We start from the raw sequence: 23899 nt of genomic DNA on the forward strand, positions 1-23899 counted from the left end.
AACTGCAAAAATAAATTCCTTTTCTCTATAAATTATCTCTAATTCCCAGGTATTCTGTTGCAAGCAACAGAAAACACTAAGACAGTGGATTTTTAAAATATATTTTAAGTTCTAGGGTACATGTGCACAATGTGCAGGTTTGTTACATACATATACATGTGCCATGTGGGTGTGCTGCACCCATTAACTTGTCATTTACATTAGGTATATCTCCTAATGCTATCCCTCCCCTTTCCCCCACCACACAACAGGCTCCAGTATGTGATGTTCCCCACCTTGTATCCAAGTGTTCTCATTGTTCAATTCTCACCTTTAGTGAGAACATGTGGTGTTTGGTTTTCTGTTCTTGTGATAGCTTGTTCAGAATGATGGTTTCCAGCTTCATCCATGACCCTACAAAGGACATGAATGTATCCTTTTTTATGGCTGCATAGTATTCCATGGTGTATACGTGCCACATTTTCTTAATCCAGTCTATCACTGATGGACATTTGGGTTGATTCCAAGTATTTGCTGTTGTGAATAGTGCCGCAAGAAACATACATGTGCATGTATCTTTATAGCAGCATGATTTATAACCCTTGGGGTATATACCCAGTAATGGGATGGTTGGGTCAAATGGTATTTCTAGTTCTAGATCCTTGAGGAATCGCCACACTGTCTTCCACAATGGTTGAACTAGTTTACAGTCCCACCAACAGTGTAAAAGTGTTCCTATTTCTCCACATCCTCTCCAGCACGTGTTGTTTCCTGACTTTTTAATGATTGCCATTCTAACTGGTGTGAGATGGTATCTCATTGTGGTTTTGATTTGCATTTCTCTGATGGCCAGTGATGATGAGCATTTTTTCATGTGTCCATTGGCTGCATAAATGTCTTCTTTTGAGAAGTGTCTGTTCATATCCTTTGCCTGCTTTTTGATGGGGTTGTTTGATTTTTTCTTGTAAATTTGTTTAAGTTATTTGTAAATTCTGGATATTAGCCCTTTGTCAGATGGGTAGATTGCAAAAATTGTCTCCCATTCTGTAGGTTGTCTGTTCACTCTGATGGTAGTTTCTTTTGCTGTGCAGAAACTCTTTAGTATAATTAGATCCCATTTTTCCATTTTGGCTTTTGTTGCCATTGTTTTTGGTGTTTTAGTCATGAAGCCCTTGCCCATGCCTATGTCCTGAAAGGTATTACCTAGGTTTTCTTCTAGGGTTTTTATGGTTTTAGGTCTAACATTTAAGTCTCTAATTCATCTTGAATTAATTTTTGTATAAGATGTAAGGAAGGAACCCAGTTTCAACTTTGTACATATGGCTAGCCAGTTTTCCCAGCACCATTTATTAAATAGGGAATCCTTTTCCCATTTCTTGTAGTTGTCAGATTTGTAAAAGAAGATCAGATGGTTGTAGATGTGTGGTATTATTTCTGAGGGCTCTGTTCTGTTCCATTGGTTTATATCTCTGTTTTGGTACCAGTACCATACTGTTTTGGTTATTGTACCCTTGTAGTATAGTTTGAAGTCAGGTAGCATGATGCTTCCAGCTTTGTTCTTTTGACTTAGGATTGTCTTGGTACCGTGGGCTCTTTTTTGGTTCCATATGAAGTTTAAGGTAGGCTTTTCCAATTCTGTGAAGAAAGTCATTGGTAGCTTGATGGGGATGGCATTGAATCTATATTACCTTGAGCAGTATGGCCATTTTCATGATATTGATTCTTCCTATCCATGAGCATGGAATGTTCTTCCATTTGCTTGTGTCCTCTTTTATTTTGTTGAGCAGTGGTTCGTAGTTCTCCTTCAACAGGTCCTTCACATCTTACGTTTTGTAAATTGGATTCCTAGGTATTTTATTCTCTTTGAAGCAATTGTGAATGGGAGTTCACTCATGATTTGGCTTTGTGTTTGTCTGTTATTGATGTATAGAATGCTTGTGATTTTTGCACATTGATTTTGTATTCAGAGACTGCTGAATTTGCTTATCAGCTTAAGGAGATTTTGGGCTGAGACGATGGGGTTTTCTAAAGATACAATCACGTCATCTGCAAAGAGGGGCAAAGTAGCTTCCTTTTTTTCCTAACTGAATACCCTTTATTTCTTTCTCCTGCCTGATTGCTCTGGCCAGAACTTCCAACACTATGTTGAATAGGAGTGGTGAGAGAGGGCATCTCTGCCTTGTGCCAGTTTTCAAAGACAATGCTTCCCATTTTTGCCCATTCAGTATGATATTGGCTGTGGGTTTGTCATTAATAGCTCTTATCATTTTGAGATACGTCCCATCAATACCTAGTTTATTGAGAGTTTTTAGCATGAAAGGCTGTTGAATTTTTTGAAGGCCTTTTCTGCATCTATTGAGAAAATCATGTGGTTTTTGTCTTTGGTTCTGTTTATATGATGGATTACGTTTATTGATTTGCATATGTTGAACCAGCCTTGCATTGCAGGGATGAAGTCGACTTCTTCGTGGTGGATAAGCTTTTTGATGTGCTGTGGATTCGGTTTGTCAGGATTTTATTGAGGATTTTTGCTTTGATGTTCATCAGGGATATTAGTCTAAAATTCTCTTTTTTGTTGTCTCTCTGCCAGGCTTTGTTTGGTATCAGGATGATGGTGACCTCATAAAATGAGTTAGGAAGGATTTCCTCCTTTTCTATTGAACAGAATAGTTTCAGAAGGAATGGTACCAGCTCCTCCTTGTACCTCTGGTAGAATTCAGCTATGAAGCCATCTGGTCCTGGACTTTTTTTGGTTGGTAGACTATTAATTATTGCTTCAATTTCAGAATCTGTTATTGGTTTATTCAGGGATTCAACTTCTTCCTGGTTTAGTATTAGGAGGGTGTATTTGTCCAGGAATTTATCCATGTCTTCTAGATTTTCTGGCTTCTTTGTATAGAGGTGTTTATAGTATTCTCGGATAGTAGTTTGTATTTCTGTGGGATCAGTGATGATATCCCCTTTATCATTTTTTATTGCATCTATTTGATTCTTCTCTTTTTCCTTCTTTATTAGTCTTTCTAGTGGTCTATCAATTTTGTATATCTTTTCAAAAAACCAGCACCTGGATTTTGGTACTGTTTTTTGTGTCTCTATCTCCTTCAGTTCTGCTCTATTCTTAGTTATTTCTTGCCTTCTGCTAGCTTTTGAGTCTGTTTGCTCTTGCTTCTCTAGTTCTTTTAATTGTGATGTTAGGGTGTCAATTTTAGATCTTTCCTGCTTTCTCTTGTGGGCATTGAGTGCTATAAATTTCCCTCTACACACTGCTTTAAATGTGTCCCAGAGATTCTGGTATGTTGTGTCTTTGTTCTCATTGTTTTCAAAGACCATCTTTATATCTGCTTTCATTTCATTATGTACCCAGTAGTCATTCAGGAGCAGGTTATTCAGTTTCCATGTACTTGAGCAGTTTTGAGTGAGTTTCTTAATCCCGAGTTCTAAATTGATTGTACTGTGGTCTGAGAGACAGTTTGTTGCGATTTCTGTTTATTTACATTTGCTGAGGAGTGCTTTACTTCCAACTATGTGGTCAATTTTGGAATAATTGCAATGTGGTGCTGAGATGAATTATTTAGGTCTGCTTGGTGCAGAGCTGAGTTCAAGTCCTGGATATCCTTGCTAACTTTCTGTCTCATTGATCTGTCTAACACTGACAGTGGGGTGTTAAAGTCTCCCAATATTATTGTGTGGCAGTCTAGGTCTGTTTGTAGGTCTCTAAGGACTTACTTTATGTATCTGAGTGCTCCTGTATTGGGCGCATATATCTTTAGGATAGTTAGCTGTTCTTGTTGAATTGATCTCTGTACCATTATGTAATGGCCTTCCTTGTCTCTTTTGATCTTTGTTGTTTTAAAGTGTGTTTTATCAGAGACTAGGATTGCAACCCCTGCTTTTTCTTGTTTTCCATTTGCTTAGTAGATCTTCCTCCATCCCTTTATTTTGAGCCTATGTATTTCTCCGTATGTTCAATGAGCCTGCTGAATACAGCACACTGATGGGTCTTGACTCTTTATCCAATTTGCCAGTCTCTGTCTTTTAACTGGGGCATTTAGCCCATTTACATTTAAGGTTAACTTGTTATGTGTGAATTGGATTCTGTAATTATGATGTTAGCTGGTTATTTTGCTCGTTAGTTGATGCAGTTTCTTCCTAGCATGGATAGTCTTTACAATATGGCATGTTTTTGCAGGGGCTGGTACCAGTTGTTCCTACCCATGTTTAGTGCTTCCTTCAGGAGCTCTTGTAAGGCAGGCCTGGTGGTGACAAAATCTCTCAGCATTTGCTTGTCTGTAAAGGATTTTATTTCTCCTTCACTTACGAAGCTTAATTTGGCTGGATATGAAATTCTGGGTTGAAAATTCTTTTCTTTAAAAATGTTGAATATTGGCCCCCACTCTCTTTTGGCTTATAGAGTTTCTGCTGAGAGATCCGTTATTAGTCTGATGGGCTTCCTTTTGTGGGTTACCCAACCTCTCTGGTTGCCCTTAACATTTTTTCCTTCATTTCAACTTTGGTGGATCTGACAATTATGTTTCCTGGAGTTGCTCTTCTCAAGGAATATCTTTGTGGCATTCTCTGTATTTTCTGAATTTGAATGTTGGCCTGCCTTGCTAGGTTGGAGAAGTTCTCCTGGATAATATCCTGAAGAGTGTCATCCAACTTGGTTCCATTCTCCCCATCACTTTCCAGTACACCAATCAGATGTAGATTTGGTCTTTTCACGTAGTCCCATAGTTCTTGGAGGCTTTGTTTGTTTCTTTTTACTCTTTTTTCTCTAAAATTCTCTTCTCACTTCATTTCATTCATCTGATCTTCAATCACTGATACCCTTTCTTCCACTTGATCAAATCGGCTACTGAAGCTTATGCATGTGTCACGTAGTTCTCATGCCATGGTTTTCAGCTCCATCAGGTCATTTGAGGTCTTCTCTATGCTGTTTATTCTAGTTAGCCATTCATGTACTCTTTTTTCAAGGTTTTTACCTTCTTTGTGATGGGTTCAGACATCCTCCTTTGGCTCGGAGAAGTTTGTTATTACCAATCGTGTGAAGCCTACTTCTGTCAACTCGTCAAAGTCATTCTCCACCCAGCTTGACAGTGGATCTTTTTAAACACAAGTCAGATCCCTCCTTTGCTCCCTCTGCTGTAGCCACAGTGATAAGTTTGATGTTTCTCCAATATGCCATCTACACCATGTACATTCTTGCCACAAAGCCTTTGCATGTGCCATTCCCTCTGCCTGATTAACCCTATACCTCTCTCAAGTCATTCAGCTCTCTAATCGAATGTCACTTTATTAGAAATATCTTTCCTTTCCACCTTAGGTATATTCTTTATCGCCCTACTCTGTTTTATTTTTTGTGGTGCTTACTAGCTGACATATTAAGTACTTTATTTTATATCTCTCCTCACTAGGTAGTAAGCTCCATAAGAACAAAAATTTCATGTATTTTGTTAACTGATATATCCCTAGTTTCTAGAACAATTGATGGCAAATTATATGCACTCAATAGTTATTAAATGAATATTAAATAAAAACAAACATACTAAAGTGTTAACAGTAGAGGGTAAAAGTATTTGTGTTCTCTGTATTTTCCAAATGTTCTACTTTGAAATTGTATTAACTTTATAAACAGAAAAATAAGCTATTATTCTGAGACAGTAAAATAGCACCTAGCTTAGTATCTGTCAGATAGTAGACAAGCAATAAACATTTATTAACTTGCTATCTAATCTATATGAGAAAGGCTAACAATGACCAACATACACATATACTGACTGTGTTGATGTTGAAGTATATAAAAATGTAATAGTATACTTTATTTCAGTCTTTAATTTCTACTTGCTGCAACTTTCATTGTTTCCTCCTAAATCACAAGGGTGAACATGGGTTTTTATTTTGAAATGCTGTCCAAGAAATACTTACTCTGTATTACTGATTTTGAAGCTCATGATTTCACTTACACAAAAAATTTCACAGTGATTTTTAGGGATACAGAAATAAATTTCTTTTAATCATGGTTCAAGGAATCCCATGCCCATCTACACCTGAGTCCTGAAAAGAAATAAATCTAACAGAAACCAAAAGCTTTTCTTCAAAAGATGACCCATATGGAAATTAAACTACTGCATGTAAAATAAACCAAAAGCTTAAAATCATACTCTAGAGGCTAATCTCATAAAAGCTATTTATTATTCTAACATAGATTTCTGGAACCTACAGGAATTCTCAAAAGTGGGGCCTCACTTTAAGAAACAAGTGCCTTCCTATACAGTACAAGGCACACTGACTAATCTGAATGCTTGCAGAAGAGAGCAAGCAACCAGGATGGGGGAGGACTGTGGTTTTTCAGAGGAAACACAATCTAAGGACAGGATATGTATAGCCTTTTCATCTGAAAGACAAAGACACATTCTAGCCATCTCAACATTTTTTAAAGTGTTGTCATATATAAGAACCAATATCTTCCAATGTATCTAAAATGCAAATCTATTATTATTTTTCACTCATTTTATTCAACAAATATTTACTGCACACGTGCCATGAGTCAGGTGCTGTGATAAATGCTGATGATAGATAGTGAATGAAAATACTGGGATAGAGGTTAAAAATACATTATTAATCACTGATGAATTAAAATCACAACTGTGATATAAGCTACAAAGAAGTACAGAGCACTATGAATGCATATAGCTGGAGAATTTGATCTAATGAGGCAGATCATGGAATGCTTAATTAAAGAAATAATTGTGCTGAGATCTAAAAGACAAAGGTTAGTTTGGTGCTCACTTCAGCAGCACATATACTAAAATTGGAATGATACAGAGAAGATTAGCATGGCCCCCGCACAAGGATGACACACAAATTCATGAAGTGTTCCATATTTTTAATTAAAAAAAAAGGTTAGTTTGGTGAAAGCTGAAAGAAAATTAGGAAGAGAGCTACCTAGGATGAAGGAAAGTGAAAGAAAAGCCTCTATAGAAGAGTAAAACAAAGAAAGAAAAACTAAAAGAAAGCCAGTCTGGCTAGAAGTGATTGGTTAAGAAAAGAATCATACAATATGAGGTTGAAGAGATAGCAGAAGCCATACCAGGAAGAACTGATAGGCCAGGACAAGAAATATGTCTGAATCCTAAGAACAGTAAGAAGCCAATAGACTTGAGTTACTAATTTCAAGAATTCAATGACATCTGTCTTAGAACAGAGATTATAACAATTTAACAACTAAACCCATCTAACAATAAAATGGGTTGCCTCAGAGACTGAGCATCCCATTACTGCAAGTAATCAAGCAGAACCTAAATGATCATCTTTCAAGAATGCAATATAAGGGATTATGCATGTCTTGGAAATGTATCACTGAGGCTTCATCCTTCATTAAGATTAAATATTTCAATTATTCAAACACCAAATAGGGATTTTCCAACACACTGCGAAAACTTGAAGTTTCTTTTTTGCTATTTTTTTGTTTAGAGACAGAGTCTCAGTCTGTTGCCCAGGCTGAAGTGCAGTGGTAGGATTATAGCTCACTGCAGCCTCAAACTCTGGGGCTCAAGCGATCCTCCAGCCTCAGCCTCCCAAATAGCTAGGACTACAGGCATTAGGACTACAGGCGTGTGCCACCAAGCCTGGCTAATTTCTTGGTTTTTGCAGAGATGGGGTCTTACTATGTTGACAAGGCTGGTAAACATTTGAAGCTTCAAAATGAAATATCAATTGCTCATACCAATGTGCAAAATAAAAATATTTGACTGCAGTTTCATGGTGTTTCTCAGGAAGGATCATAATATTGTATAATAGGAGATCCATTTTTAGTGTGGATTGCAGTGAAGGAGTGGCTCTTTTCCCCTGTTCATTGCCAAAGAACAGGTACAGCAATAAGCACAGGAGAAAGAAAGATTTCTGTGGAACTAGAAGGAAGGGATTTGAAAACTAGCAATAACAAAGAACTCCAACCTGGTGCAAAGCAAAGATTATTTTCTTGGCCACACTAGTAAGGGGTTCTCATCATTCCTTTAGCAAAGAAGTAGACAGAACACAATGGATAAGTACTTAGTTGAAGTGACTATGCATGCTGAAGTTAACTGTAGAGTGGAATGCATACAGTTTTCATTCAAAAACAAGGGTTGAGATATTTAAAAACTAATATTTGACTGTCTTCATCAAATACTGAATTAAGTGCCTTTGGATACTGTATCTCTAAATATTATACAGTGACCTTTCTCTATAAATAATATAACCGTATCTATAGATAACATATCTTGAGTTAAACAGTGCCTACTTTACTATCACTGTCAAAAATGGATAAAACCATCAATTAATAAATCACTCTCCTAGCCAGGTTTATTCTTGCTCAGTGTGATACATGTCATACTAATACCAACTTATTTAGTAACAACTTTTTAATAGAAAGTCAAAATGCTCATCATCACTGGCCATCAGAGAAATGCAAATCAAAATCACAATGAGATACCATCTCACACCAGTTAGAATGGCAATCAGTAAAAAGTCAGGAAACAACAGGTGCTGGAGAGGATGTGGAGAAATAGGAACACTTTTACACTGTTGGTGGGATTGTAAACTAGTTCAACCATTATGGAAAACAGTATGGCGATTCCTCAAGGATCTAGAACTAGATGTACCATATGACCCAGCCATCCCATTACTGGGTATATACCCAAAGGATTATAAATTATGCTGCTATAAAGACACATGCACACGTATGTTTATTGCAGCACTATTCACAATAGCAAAGACTTGGAATCAACCCAAATGTCCATCAGTGACAGATTGGATTAAGAAAATGTGGCACATATACACCATGGAATACTATGCAGCCATCAAAAAGGATGAGTTTGTGTCCTTTGTAGGGACATGGATGCAGCTGGAAACCATCATTCTTAGCAAACTATCACAAGAACAGAAAACCAAACACCGCATGTTCTCACTCATAGGTGGGAACTGAACAATGAGATCACTTGGACTCAGGAAGGGGAACATCACACACAGGGGCCTATCATGGGGAGGGGGGAGGGGGGAGGGGTTGCATTGGGAGTTATACCTGATGTAAATGATGAGTTGATGGGTGCAGCACACCAACAGGGCACAAGTATACATATGTAACAAACCTGCACGTTATGCACATGTACCCTACAACTTAAAGTATAATAATAATAAATAAATTTTTTAAAAAAAGTCAAAAAATAACAGATGTTGGTGAGGTTGCAGAAAAAAGGGAATGCTTATACAGTATTGGTGGGAATGTATATTAGTTTAGCCCCTTGGAAAGCAGTGTGGATATTTCTCAAAGAACTGAAAATGAAACTATCATTTGACCCAGCAATCCCATTACTGGGTATATACCAAAAGGAAAATAAACTATTCTACCAAAAAAACTCCTGCACTCATTTTATTTACTGCAGCACTATTCACAACAGCAAAAACATGGAATCAACCCAGGTGCCCATCAACAGTAAACTGGACAAAGTAAATGTGGTACGTATACACTATGGAATACCACACAGACATAAAAAAATCATGACCTTTGCACCAACATGGATGCAGCTAGAGCCCATTATTCTAAGTGAATTAACACAGAAAGAGAAAATAATTTGGTGGATGGTATGACTGTAGTCAGATAACTGGAGTTGGTAGAAAATACAATTTGATTGTTGGCATATGAAAGACAAAAGGAGAAGTCAGAGTCACATTTAACTAATTTTGACCTAGTCCATTCAGTAAGAGAATTGTTCAGTGTGAGCCTAGACTATTCTAATTTTGAAACAATATCTTGTGTATAAGACAGAGTAAATTAATGGAATACGAGTTCTCTTACGGGGGCAGATACTGTGAGTAGTGGACCTAAACATTTTATGATGGCAAGAATGTGGGTAGGTGTGAGTAATATGTGTTTAAACTTGGACTTTTGTGTCAAACAGACCTGACTGAATCTCTGTTCCACAACTTACTAGCTGTGCAAATTTCAGCAATTCCTAAATCATCACTTTTCATTTTGTAAACATCTTAGTCTTAAGACTTTATTTCTTCATCTGAAAATTGAGGATATTAATAGTGTCTATCTTAGTGCTTAATTCATAATACCTTGAATCTAGCAAGTCCTCAAAATAATATGTGTTACTATCATTATTATTGATTTTCAGATCAGTCTTTCATGTGTTCATTCTCAATGACACAGACAGAAATAACAGGGTAATATTAGAACTGACTAGAAGTGGCATACAGGAGTGGTAAGGTTTCTTATGAGTGATAATAACGTAAGAAGAGTATCTGAAGGAAAAAAGGAACATGGAACATTTGAATTTGTTGCTTCTGCTTTATAATGCTGGTTTTGTTTCTGTGCTATGATAGCATAGCTATCCTATTTGCTAGGCTCTCATTCAGATAGTAGAAATTTGTGAGGTTTTGTGAATCTTCTATCCACAAATGGTTATGAGAATATAGGATTTGAAGATCTGGTTTGTGATGAGTAAAAGCATAATACTAAATCCTTATCATAGTCTAGATATAGTTCAATTCTAACAGAATATGACAAGAAAGAAATAGAATTAGTTCTCCTTGATTACAAAGTAAGGTTATGTAATTTGTTTCCAAATAGCACTAAAAAAATTCTGTAATTTGCAGAGTAAAATCCCGATAATTGCCCTGATTACATTCTATTTTCCATTTACTTTTCCTAATCAAATACATTGACTCTCTCTGCTAAATCTTAATTATCATATCAAGTCACTTCTCAGACCACAGTGGAATACAACTAGAAATAATTCTAAGAGGAACTCTCAAAAATGCACAAAGACATGAAAACTCAACAATCTTCTCCTGAATAATCTGTGGGTCAAGGACAAAATTAAGAGGTAAATTTAAAAACTTTTGGAAATGAATAAAAAGAGACACAATATACCAAAACCTCTGGGATATAAGAAAAGACTAAGAAGGAAGTTTTTAGCAATAAATTTCTACATCAAAAGGACAGAAAGATCACAAATTAACAACCTAACATTGCACCTCAAGGAACTAGAAGAGCAATATGGAACCAAAACCGCAATTAGCAGAAGGAAAAAATTCAAAGATCAGAGCAGAATCAAATGAAATTGAGACCAAAAAAAGAATCAACCAAATGAAAAGTTTTTCTGTAAATATAAACAAAATTGATAGAACACTAGCTAGATTAACCAAGAAAAGAAGAAAGACAATTCAATCAGAAAATTTAAAAAGGAGACATTATAACTGAAGCCACAGACATACAATTGATAATCAGAAACTACTGTGAACATCTCTACACTGACAAACTAGAAATCCTAGAGGAAATGAATAAATTCCTGAACACATAGAACCTTCCAAGATTCAACCCTGAAAATATAGAAACCCTAAACAGATGAAAATGAGTAATGAGATTGAATCAGTAATAAAAACTTTCCCAATAAAGGAAAGCCCAGGACAGGAGGGATTCACAGCTGAAATCTACCAAAAGTACAAAAAAGAAACAGTATCAGTCCTACTGAAACTGTTCCAAAAAATTGAGGGAAGGAAATCCTCCCTAACTCATCCTATGAAACTAGTATCACCCTGATATGAAAGGCAGGCAAAGACACAACAAAAAAAAGAAAAACTAGAGACCAGTATCCCTGATGAAAATAGATATAAAAACCCTCAAAAAATATGAGAAAACCAAATCCAACAGCACATCAAAAAGATAATACACCATGATCAAATGGGGTTTATTCCAGAGATGCAAGAGTATTTCAATATATGCAGGGCCGGGCGCGGTGGCTCAAGCCTGTAATCCCAGCACTTTGGGAGGCCGAGACGGGCGGATAACGAGGTCAGGAGATCGAGACCATCCTGGCTAACACAGTGAAACCCCGTCTCTACTAAAAAAATACAAAAAACTCGCCGAATCAATAAATGTGACTCACTACATAAAGAGAATTAAAAACAAAAATGATATCATCATCTCAATAGATGCAAAAAAGGCATTCAATAAAATTTAATATCCTATCATGATTTAAAAAAATAAAAACCTTCCCCAAGATAGGCATAGAAGGAACATACCTCAAAATAATAAAAGCCATATATGACAAACCTATAGCCAACATCATACTGAATGTGGAAAATTTCAAGGCATTCCCCCTAAAACTAAAACAAGACAATAATTTCTACTTTCACCACTCCTGTTCAACATAATACTAGAAGTCCTGGCCAGCGCAATCAGGAAGTAGAAAGAAATAAACGGCATCCAAATTGAAAAAGAGGAACTCAAATGATCTCTTCTTGGTGATGATATGATCATACACATAGAAAACCCCAAAATTTTGGGAAACACATTCAGTTAATATAATATTCAGGATACAAAATGTATAAAAATCAGTAGCATTTCTTTTTTTCTTTTTTTTTAAGAGACGGGGTCTTACTCTGTCACCCAGGCTGAAGTGCAATGGCACAATCATAGTTCACTCACTGCAGTCCTGAACTCTGGGACTCAGGTGATCCTCCCAAGTAGCTGGGACTACAGGCACATGCCACCATACCTGGTGATATGGCTTGGCTGTGTCCCCACCCAAATCTCATCATGAATTCCCACGTGTTGTGGGATGGACCCAGTGGGAGATAATTGAATCATGGAGGCAGGTCTTTCCCATGCTGTTCTCATGATAGTGAGTAAGTCTCACAAGATCTGATGGTTATTACATGGGAGAGTTTCCCTGCACAAGTTTTTTCCCTTTGCTTGTCACTGTCTACATAAGATGTGACTTGCTCCTCCTTGCCTTACACCATGATTGCAAGGCTTCCCCAGTCACGTGGAACGGTAAGTCCAAATAAATCTCTTTCTTTTGTAAATTACCCAGTCTCAGGTATGTCTTTATCAGCAGCATGAAAATAGACTGATACAGTAAACTGATACCAGCAGAGTGGGGCAATGCTGAAAAGATACCTGAAAATGTGGAAGTGACTTTGGAACTTGGTAACATGCAAAGTTGGAACAGTTTGGAGGGCTCAAAGAAGACAGGAAAATGTGGGAAAGTTTGGAACTTCCTAGAGACTTCTTGAATGGCTTTGACCAAAACCCTGATAGTGAGATGGACAATAAGGTTCTGGCTGAGGTGGTCTCAGATGGAGATGAGGAACTTGTTGGGAACTGGAGCAAAGGTGACTATTGTGTTTTAGCAAAGAGACTGGCAGCATTTGGTCCCTGCACTAGAGATTTGTGGAACTTTCAACTTAAGAGAGTTGAATGATTTAGGATATCTGGCAGAAGAAATATCTAAGCAGCAAAACATTCAAGAGGTGACTTGGGTACTGTTAAAGGCATTCAATTTCATAAGGGAAGCAGAGCACTAAAGTTTGGAAAATTTGCAGCCTGACAATGTGATAGAAAAGAAAAACCTATTTTCTGAGGATAAATTCAAGCTGGCTGCAGAAATTTGCATAAGCAACAAGGAGCCGAATGTTAATCCCCAAGACAATGGGGAAAATGTCTCCAAGGCATGTCAGAGACCGTCACAACAGCCTCTTCCATCACAGGTCTGGAGACTTAGGAGGAAAATGGTTTGGTGGACCAGGCCCAGGGTCCCTCTGCTGTTTACAGTCTAGGGACTTGGTCCCTGTGTCCCAGCTGCTCCAGCCATGACTAAAAGGGGCCAAGGTACAGCTCAGGCTGTTGCTTCAGAGGGTAGAAGCCCCAAGCCTTGGCAGCTTCCACATGGTGTTGAGCCTGTGGGTGCACAGAAGTCAAGAATTTAGGTTTTGGAACCTCCTCCTAGATTTCAGGAGACGTATGGAAACACCTGGATACCCAAACAGAAGTTTCCTGCAGGGGCAGGGCCCTCATGGAGAACCTCCACTAGGACAGTGCAGAAGGGAAATGTGGGGTTGGAGTCCCCACACAGAGTCCTACTAGGGCACTGCCTAGTGGAGCTGTTAGAAGAGGACCACCATCCTCCAGACCCCAGAATGGTAGATCCACCGACACCTTGCACCATGCACCTGGAAAAGCTGCAGACAATGCCACCTGTGAAAATAGCCAGAATGGAGGGTGTACCCTGCAAAACCACAGGGGCCAAGCTGCCCAGGACCATAGGAACCCCCTTCTTGCATCAGAGTGACCTGGATGTGAGACATGGAGTCAAAGGGGATCATTTTGGAGCTTTAAGATTTGACTGCCATACTGGATTTCGGACTTGCATGGGACCTGTAGCCTCTTTGTTTTGGCCAATGTCTCCTATTTGGAATGGCTGTACTTACCCAATACCTGTACCCCTGTTGTATCTAAGAAGTAACTAGCTTGCTTTTGATTGTACAGACTCACAGGCAGAAGGGACTTGCCTTATCTCAGATGAGACTTTGGACTGTGGACTTTTGTTAATGCTGAAATGAGTTAAGACTTTAACTGTTGGGAACTGTTGGGAAGACATGATTGGTTTTGAATCATTGGTTTTTAAATGTGAGGTCATAAGATTTGGGAGGAGTCATGGGTGGAATAATATGATTTGGCTAATCCGATTCTCATCTTGAATTCCAACATGTTATGGGAGGGGCCTGGTGGGAGGTAACTTAATCATGGGGTCAGGTCTTTCTGTGCTGTAGTCTCATGAGACCTGATAGTTATTATAAGGGGGAGTTTTCTAGCACAAGCTCTCTTCTCTTGTCTACTACCATGTGAACTGTGCCTTTCACCTTCCACCATGATTGTGAGGCCTCCCCAGCCATGTGGAACTGTAAGTCCAATAAACCCCTTTCTTTTGTAAATTGTCCAGTCCCAGGTACGTCTTATCAGCAGCATGAAAATGGATTAATACACCTGGCTAATTTTTTTTTATATTTGGTGGGGATGGGGGTCTCTTTATACAGCCCAGCCTTGTCTTGAACTTCTGGTCCAGGCAATCATCCCATCTCAGCCTCCCAAAGTACTGGGATTATAGGCATGTGCCACTCCACCTAGCCAGTAGCATTTCTATACACTGATAATGATCAAACTGAGAATAAAATCAAGGACTCAATCCCATTTACAATAGTTACAAAAAATAATGAAATACCTAGGAATACCTTTAAGTAGGTAAAAGATCTCTATAATGAGAACTATAAAACATTGATGAAAGAAATTAAAGAGAACACCACAAAATGGAAAAATACTCCATGCTCATGGATTGGAAGAATCAATATTGTTAAAATGACCTTACTACCCAAAGCAATCTATGAGGTTCAATGCAATTCCTATCAAAATACCAATGGTATTCTTCACAGAAATAGAAAAAAAAAATCCTAAAATGTATATGGAACCACACACACCACACATACACACACACCCCAAGAATAACCAACGTTATCCTTAGTAAAAAGAACAAAACTAAAGGAATCACATTACTTGACTTCAAGGTATACCACAGAGCTATAGTAACTAAAACAGCACAGTATTGGCATAAAAAAACACAACAATGGAACAGAACAGAGAACCTAGAAAGAAATCAACACACCTACAGTGAACTCATTTTTGACAAAGGTGCCAAGAATATATATTGAGGAAAGGATAGTCTTCTCAATAAAGGGTGCTGGGAAAACTGGATATTCATATGCAGAAGAATGAAATTAGACCCCTATCTCTTGCCATATACAAAAATCAAATCAAAATGGATTAAAGACTTATACTAAGACTTCAAACTATAAAATGACTAAAAGAAAACATCAGGGAAACTCTCAGGACATTTTGCTGGGCAAAGATTTCTTGAGTAGTACCCTATAAGGACAGGAAACCAAAGGAAAAATGGATAGATGGAATCACATCAAGTTAAAAAGTTTCTGGACAACAAATAAAATAATCAACAAAGTGAAGAGATAACCAACATAATGGAAGAAAATATCTGCAAACTATCTGATATGGTCTGGCTCTGTGTCTCCACCCAAATCTTATCTTAAATTGTAATCCTTATGTGTAATATCTTATAGAGCATACATGATGTTTAATTCTCTCATAATTTCACAATTACAAATGATTTGTATAATTATGATAAAGAAAATATGTGGACAGAATCTAAGGGCTTCTATGCATGGGGCAAGAGAACAAAGCACACATCACCTGCATCGTTAGTGGAGCTTGGTTGTTTAAAGAAGTTACAACATTTGCCTCTCTGATTAAACCTTTTGTTCAGTCTCTCAAGTTTTACATAAGAAAGTTTGTATGATCTAAGTGATTTTACATTGGTTCAAAAATAAATGTCCCTAAAGAAATACTGAAAAAAAAAAAAAAATTGTAATCCTAATTGTAATCCCCACGTGTTGGGTAAGGGACCTTGTGGGAGGTGACTAAATCATTGGAATGATTCCCCCATGCTGTTCTCATGATAGTGAGTGAGTTCTCACAAGATCTGATGGCTTTGTGAGGGGCTTTTCCCCCACTTTGCTCTTCACTTCTCTCATTCTTCTCTCTCCTGCCACCATGTGAAGAAGGATGTGTTTGCTTCCCCTTCTGCCATGATTGTAAGTTTCCTGAGGCCTCCCCAGCCATGTGGAACTGTGAGTCAACTAAACCTCTTTCCTTTATAAATCACCCAGTCCCAGGCAGTTCTTTTTTTTTTTTTTTTTTTTTTTTTTTTTGAGACGGAGTCTCGCTCTGTCACCCAGGCTGGAGTGCAGTGGCCGGATCTCAGCTCACTGCAAGCTCCGCCTCCTGGGTTCACACCATTCTCCTGCCTCAGCCTCCCAAGTAGCTGGGACTATAGGCGCCTGCCACCTCACCCGGCTAGTTTTTTGTATTTTTTAGTAGAGACGGGGTTTCACCGTGTTAGCCAGGATGGTCTCGATCTCCTGACCTCGTGATCCGCCCGTCTCGGCCTCCCAAAGTGCTGGGATTACAGGCGTGAGCCACCGCGCCCGGGCTTTACAGCAGTGTGAGAATGGACTAATTGGTGCCACAGAGAGTAGGGTACTGCTACAAAGATATCTGAAAATGTGGAAGCAACTTTGGAACCGGCTAACAGACAGAGGTTGGAACAGTTTGGAGGGCTCAGAAGACAAAAAAAAATGTGGGAAAGTTTAGAACTTCCTAGAGACTTATTGAATGACTTTGACCAAAATGCTCATGGACATGCTATATGGACAATGAAGTTCAGGCTGAGGTGGACTCAGATGAAGATGAGGAACTTTTTGGGAACTAGAGAAAAGGTGATTCTTGCTATGCTTTAGCAAAAAGACTGATGGCATTTTGCCCTGCCCTAGAGATCTGTGGAACTTTAAACTTGAGGGGAATAATTTAGGGTATCTGGCAGAAGAAATTTCTAAGTGGCAAATCATCAAAAAGGGAGCAGAACATAAAACTTTGGAGAATTTGCATCCTGACAGACAGGAAAAAAAAAAAAAATCTGGAGAGAAATTCAAGCCAGGTGTAGAAATTTGCATAAGTAACAAGGAGCCGAAAGTCAATTACTAAGACATACTAAGACAATGGGGAAAATGTTTCCAGGACATGTCAGAGAGTTTCACAGCAGTCCTTGCCATCACAGATGCCAAGGCCTAGGTGGGAAAAATTGTTTCCTAGGTTGGGTCCAGGGCCCCCCTGCTGTATACAGTCTCAGGACTGTGTCCCAGTCACTCTGGCCATGGCTAAAAGGAGCGATGGTACAGCTCAGGATGTCACTTCAGAGGGTGGAAGACCCAAGCCTTGGCAGCTTCCACACAGTGTTGGTTCTATGGGTGCACAGAAGACAAAACTGAGGTTTGGGAACCTCTCCCCTGGTTTCAGAGGATATACGGACATGCTTGGATGTCCAGGTAGAAGTCTGCTGCCAGGGTGGGGCCCTCATGGAGAACCTCTGCTAGGGCAGTGTGGAAGGGAAATGTGGGGTTGGACTCCCCCTACAGAATCCCCACTAGGGCACTGCCTAGTGGAACTGTGAGAAAAGGGCCACCATCCTCCAGACCCCAGAATGGTAGATCCACCAACAGCTTGCACCCTACACCTGGAAAAGCCACAGACACTCAATGTCAGCCATGAAAGCAGCTAGGGCAGGAGGATGTATCCTGCAAAGCCACAGGGGTGGAGCTTCCCAAGTCCATGGGAGCCCAGTGTTTGAATCAGAATGAACTGAATGTAAGACATGGAGTCAAAGGAGATCATTGTGGAACTTTAAGTTTCAATGACTGCTCTATTGGATTTCAGACTCCCATGGGGTCTGTAGCCCTTTGTTTTGGCCAATTTTCCCATTTGGAATGGGTATATTTACCCAATGCCTGTACCCTCATTGAATCTAGGAAGTAACTAACTTGCTTTTGATTTTACAGACTCATAGGCAGAAGGGACTTGCCTTATCTCAGAAGAGACTTGGAACTTGAACTTTTGGGTTAATGCTGGAATGAGTTAAGACATTGGGTGACTGTTGGAAAAGCAAGATTGTGCTTTGAAGTGTGAGGTCATGAGATTTAGGAGGAGGCAGGGGCAGAATGATATGGTCTGGCTTTGTGTCCCCACCCAAATCTCATCTTGAATTACAATCCCAATTGTAATACCCATGTGTTGGGGGAGGGAACTTGTTGGGGGTGATTGAATCATGGGGGAAGTTCTCCTGTGCTGTTTTCATAACAGTGAATGAGTTCTCACAAGATCTGCTGGTTTTATGAGAGGTTTTTTCCCACTTCACTTTGTACTTCTCTCATTCTCTCTCCTGCTGCCATGTGAAGAAGGAAGTGTTTGTTTCCCCTTCCACTGTGATTATAAGTTTCCTGAGGCCTCCCCAGCCATGTGGAACTGTGAGTCAATATAAACCTCTTTCCTTTATAAATTACCCAGTCTCAGGTATTTCTTCATAGCAGTGTGAAAACAGACTAATATGCTATCCATCTGACAAGAGATTAATAATCAGAATATATAAGGAGCTCCAACAACTCTATAGGAAAAGACTTAATAATCCAATTTAAAAATGAGAAAAAGATCTAAACAGACATGTCTCAAAAGAAGACATACAAATAAGCAAACAAGTATATGAAAAGATACTCAACATCACTGAACATCAGAGAAATGAAAATCAAACTACAATGAGTTATCATCTCCCCTGTTAAGATGGCTTTTATCCAAAAGACAGGCAATGACAAATGCTGATGAGGATGTAGAGAAAAGGGAACCATTACACACTGTTGGTGAGAATGTAAATTAGTACAATCACCATGGAGAACAGTTTGGAGATTCCTCAAGAAACTACAAATAGAACTACCATACGATCCAGACATCCCACTGCTGGGTATATACCCAAAAGAAAGGAAATCTGTATTTTGAAGAGATATCTGCACTCCCATGTTTACTGCAGCACTATTTACAATAGCTAAAATTTGGAAGCAACCTAAGTGTCCATCAACAGATGAATGAATAAAGAAAATGTGGTACATATACACAATGGAGTACTATTCAGCCCTAAAAAAAGAATGAGATCATGTAATTTGCAACAATATGGATGGATCTAGAGGTCATTATGTAAAGTTAAATAAGCCAGGCATTGAAAGACCACTTTGCATGTTCTCATTTACTTTTGGCAGCTAACTGGACTCATGGAGATAGAGAGCAGAACAATGGTTACCGGAAGCTGGGAAGGGTAGTGAAGTGTTGGGAGGGACAAAAGTGGGGATGATTAATGGGTACAAAAATATAGTTAGAAAGAGTGAATAAGATCTAGTATTTGGTAGCACAACAGGGTGACTACAGGCAACAATATTTTATTGTACATTTAAAAATAACTAAAAGAGTATAACTGGATTATTTGTCACATAAAGAAGGGATAATTGCTTCAGGTGATGAATACTCAATTTGCCCTAAGGAAATAATTTCACATTGTATGCCTGTACCAAAATATCTCACATATGCCATAAACATAAGTCTATTATGTACCCACAAAAATTAAAAATAAATATAAATAAAAATGAAAATTTTTTAAAGTAAAATATTTTAAACAGTATATTGAGTTAAGGAGCTACACTCAAAAAGAGTACTTCTCTACCTTTATTTTATTTCATTTCATTTTTTTGAGAGAGGATCTCACTTTGTTGACCAGGGTGGAGTACAGTGGCATGATCTCAGCTCACTGCAGCCTCCACTTCCTGGGCTTGAGCAATTCTTTTATCTCAGCTTCCCAAGTAGCTGAGACTACAGGCTCGCACTGCCACATTTGATGAATTTTGTTTATTTTTTGTAGAGACAAGTTTTCACTATGTTGCCCAGGTGGGTCTCAAGTTTCTGGACTCAAGCTGTCCTCCAACCTCAGCCTTCCAAAGTGCTGGGATTAGAGGCGTAAGCCACTGTACCACACTGCTACTCTAATTTTATTTATACAAAGTTCAAGAACAGGCAAACTCAATCTCTGGTTATTAAAAACAAAAGTGATTGCTCCAGGGTGGAGACAAGATTGACAGAAAGAGTATGACAGAAACTTCTGGTAAGGTGGAAATGTTCCGTGTTTGTGAATCTCAATGGGAATACTGGTATACATTTGACAAATGTATATACCTGTATACCTTCCTTCCTTCCTCTAAGTTCCTTCCTATTAAGAAAAAAATATATAAAATTATAACATTTGTCAAAACTCATTGATTAATACCCTTAACATTTATTTACATTATATAAATTATACCTAAAAAATAGTTAATGTAATTTACCACATTAACAGAATAAAATTTAAAATCCTTTGATTATCTCAGCAGATGCAGAGGAAGCATTTGAAAAAGTACAATACAATTTTTTTAGTAAGAAAATATTTGCAACCTAGGAGTAGAAAAGAACTTCCTGAGTGTAATCAATGACATATACAAAGAACTTTTAAAAATTGTATTTAATGTCAAAGTGTTAAAACCTTTCCCACTGAGGTCAGGAATGAAACTAAGGTTTTCATTATCACTATCCCTATCTGTTCAATATTTACCATATATCCTAGCTAGTGTAGTAAAGCATGAAAAAGAAAAATAAAGAATATAAAGATTATTAAAGGAATATATAAAATACTTATTAGAACAGAATATCCTGACAAGTTTACCTTTCAAATATGTACAGACTCCTGAGAGATTTCTACTATGAAACAGGATGGAGTAACAGATACAAAATTTACTATCTAAACTGAAACAAGTAAAAATATAAGCAAAATATATGAAATAATAATTTTCAAGGCATTGGAAAAAGCACAAAGGACAGTAATGCCTGAGATGTGGTAAACAAATGAAGTAAGCCCTATGATTCTCACAGATAACTGCCAGGAGAATATTTTCAGGCCAGAGCACAGAAATAGAGAGAACTCAGTTTATGCATGTAGTCTCTCTAAGAAAATGAAGCTGGGAATCTGCAGACATCAAGGCAGTGAGAATTTAAAGGACAGAAACTAGACAGGAGAGATGTCAGAGAGTACCAGAGATCTACAGAGGATCCCCCTTTAGTCTTTGGCAGAGCAGTTATCAGTGCATAAACAAGAGGAAACTATCTGAAGCTGTGGAAAGAACCACCCAAAAGGATTAGAGAAAACAGTACTTGAGGCTGACACAGATCTAGGAATAGCTCCTCTTCCCACTAGCCAAAATGTAAAACCTCTTAATTCACTGGGCATTGGGTAGAATGCCTGAGAAGTGTATTGTTTCACTAGTGGGGAAGAATTAGCCCTAGACTAACTGCTACTCTAGTGTTGCTTAACAAAGCTCAAGAACAAAAATTGAAAGGATAAAAAAGATTCCATGTAACTGAAGTATCATGAAGAAAACTATACAGAGCACTTCATAATTAAATTGCTTAAAACCAGTGATACAGAGAAAAACCTTAAGAGTCAGAGGAAAAAAGACACCTTATATAGAGGAACAAAGATAAGAATTACACCAGACTTCTCATCAGAAAAAAGCAAGCCAGAAGATAGTAGTGCAACATCTTTAAAGACCTGACAGAAAAAAATGTGAACCTAGAATTCTACATCCAAATATCTTTCAAAAATTAACATAAAACAGGACATTGAAATGCTGAAAGAATTAATCAACTGCAGAACCACACAATAAGAAATGTTAAATAAAGTCATTCAGAAAGAAGAAAAATGATACTGTATGTAAATCTGGAATCATATAAAGAATGAAGAGCACAGAACTGCTAACTACATGAGAATAATAGTTAATTTTATGTGTCAGTTTGACTGGGTTAAGGGAAACTCTGATTGCTAGTAAATTGTTTTTCTGGATGTGTCTGTGAGGATGTTTCTAGAAGAGATTAGCATTTGAATCAGTACACCAAGAAAGAAGATCACCTTTTCGATGCCCCAAATAGGATAATCTCCTATCTGGAGACCTCTGCACTTGTTTTTTTCTATAACTGGGAGCAAAAAAGAGGCCCAACATAAATACTAAAGATCAAAGCACAACATGTGTATATAATGATATTCATTGATCCTAATTTTAGGCCTCTGCATCAATAGGATACAAATCACTTTTTCAATGAAACAATTAAGGCTCACAGGAGACAACAAAAATGTGTATATTTTACCCATTGTTTATTCTGTAGTTTTCCTAACTGACATGGTCAAACCAACTTTTAAAATGGGCAAGAGTCTTGAATAGAAACTTTCCCAAAGAAGACGCCCAAATTAACAACAAACGCATGAAAAGGTGCTAAATTTCTTGGGGTTTTTTGTTTGTTTGTTTGTTTGTTTGTTTTTGCCTCAAGAATTTTTTTTTTTAATTTTACTTTAAGTTCTGGGATACATGTGCTGAATGTGCAGGTTTGTTACATAGGTATACATATGCTATAGTGGTTTGCTGCACCTATCAACTCGTCATCTAGGTTTTAAGCCCCACACGCATTAGGTCTTGGTCCTAATGCTCTCTCTCCCCTTGCACCCCACCCCTCAAGAGGCCCTGGTGTGTGATGTTCCCTTCCCTGTGCCCATGTGTTGTCATTGTTCGATTCCCACTTTTTAGTGAGAACACGTGGTGTTTGGTTTTCTGTTCCTGTGTTAGTTTGCTGAGGATAATGGTTTCCAGCTTTACCCATGTCCCTGCAAAGGACATACACTCATTATTTTTTATGACTGCATAGTATTCCATAGTATGTATGTGCCATATTTTCTTTATCCAGTCTATCATTGATGGACATTTGGGTTTGTTCCAAGTATTTGCTATTGTAAATAGTGCTGCAATAAATATACATGTGCATTAGTCTTTATAGTAAAATAATTTATAATCCTTTGGGTATATACCCATTAATGGGATTGCTGGGTCAAATGGTATTTCTGGTTTTAGATCACTGAGGCCTCACCACACTGTCTTCCACAATGATTGAACTAATTTACACTCCCACCAACAATGTAAAAGTGTTCCTATTTCTCCACATCCTCACCAGCAACAGTTGTTTCCTGACTTTTTAAAGATCACCATTCTAACTGGTGTGAGATAGTATCTAAATGTGGTTTTGATTTGCATTTCTCTAATGACCAGTGATGATGAGCTTTTTTTCATATGTTTGTTGTCTTCTTTTGAGAAGTGGCTGTTCATATCCTTTGCCCACTTTTTGATGGGATTGTTTGGTTTTTTCTTGTAAATTTAAGTTCTTTGTAGATTCTGGATATTAGATCTTTGTCAGATGGATAGATTGGAAAAGTTTTCTCCCATTCTGTAGGTTGCCTGTTCACTCTGATGATAGTTTCTTTTGCTGTGCAGAAGCTCTTTGGTTTAATTAGATCCCACTTGTCAATTTTGGCTTTTATCACAATTGCTTTTGGTGTTTTAGTCTTGAAGTCTTTGCCCATGCCTATGTCCTGAATGGTATTGCCTAGGTTTTCTTCTAGGGTTTTCATGGTTTTAGGATTTTACATATGTCTTTAACCCATCTTGGGTTAATTTTTGTATAAGGTATAAGAGGAAGGGGTCCAGTTTCTGTTTTCTGCATATGGCTAGCCAGTTTTCACAGCAG

The 23899-nt window shown here is 38.0% G+C and overlaps 1 protein-coding gene and 1 non-coding gene across 2 annotated transcripts in view; one reads left to right on the plus strand and one right to left on the minus strand.

The window, feature by feature from the left end:
• DLG2 (discs large MAGUK scaffold protein 2) overlaps window positions 1-23899 on the minus strand; it is a 2228225-nt gene that overhangs the window by 2094109 nt on the left and 110217 nt on the right. The window lies entirely within an intron of this gene.
• On the plus strand, window positions 6761-6867 carry LOC114672458 (U6 spliceosomal RNA). The gene has a single exon (XR_003722874.1). It is a non-coding gene; the product is annotated as a U6 spliceosomal RNA (small nuclear RNA).

This window comes from Macaca mulatta, chromosome 14 (assembly GCF_049350105.2).
Source record: "Macaca mulatta isolate MMU2019108-1 chromosome 14, T2T-MMU8v2.0, whole genome shotgun sequence".
Lineage (NCBI taxonomy): Eukaryota > Metazoa > Chordata > Mammalia > Primates > Cercopithecidae > Macaca > Macaca mulatta.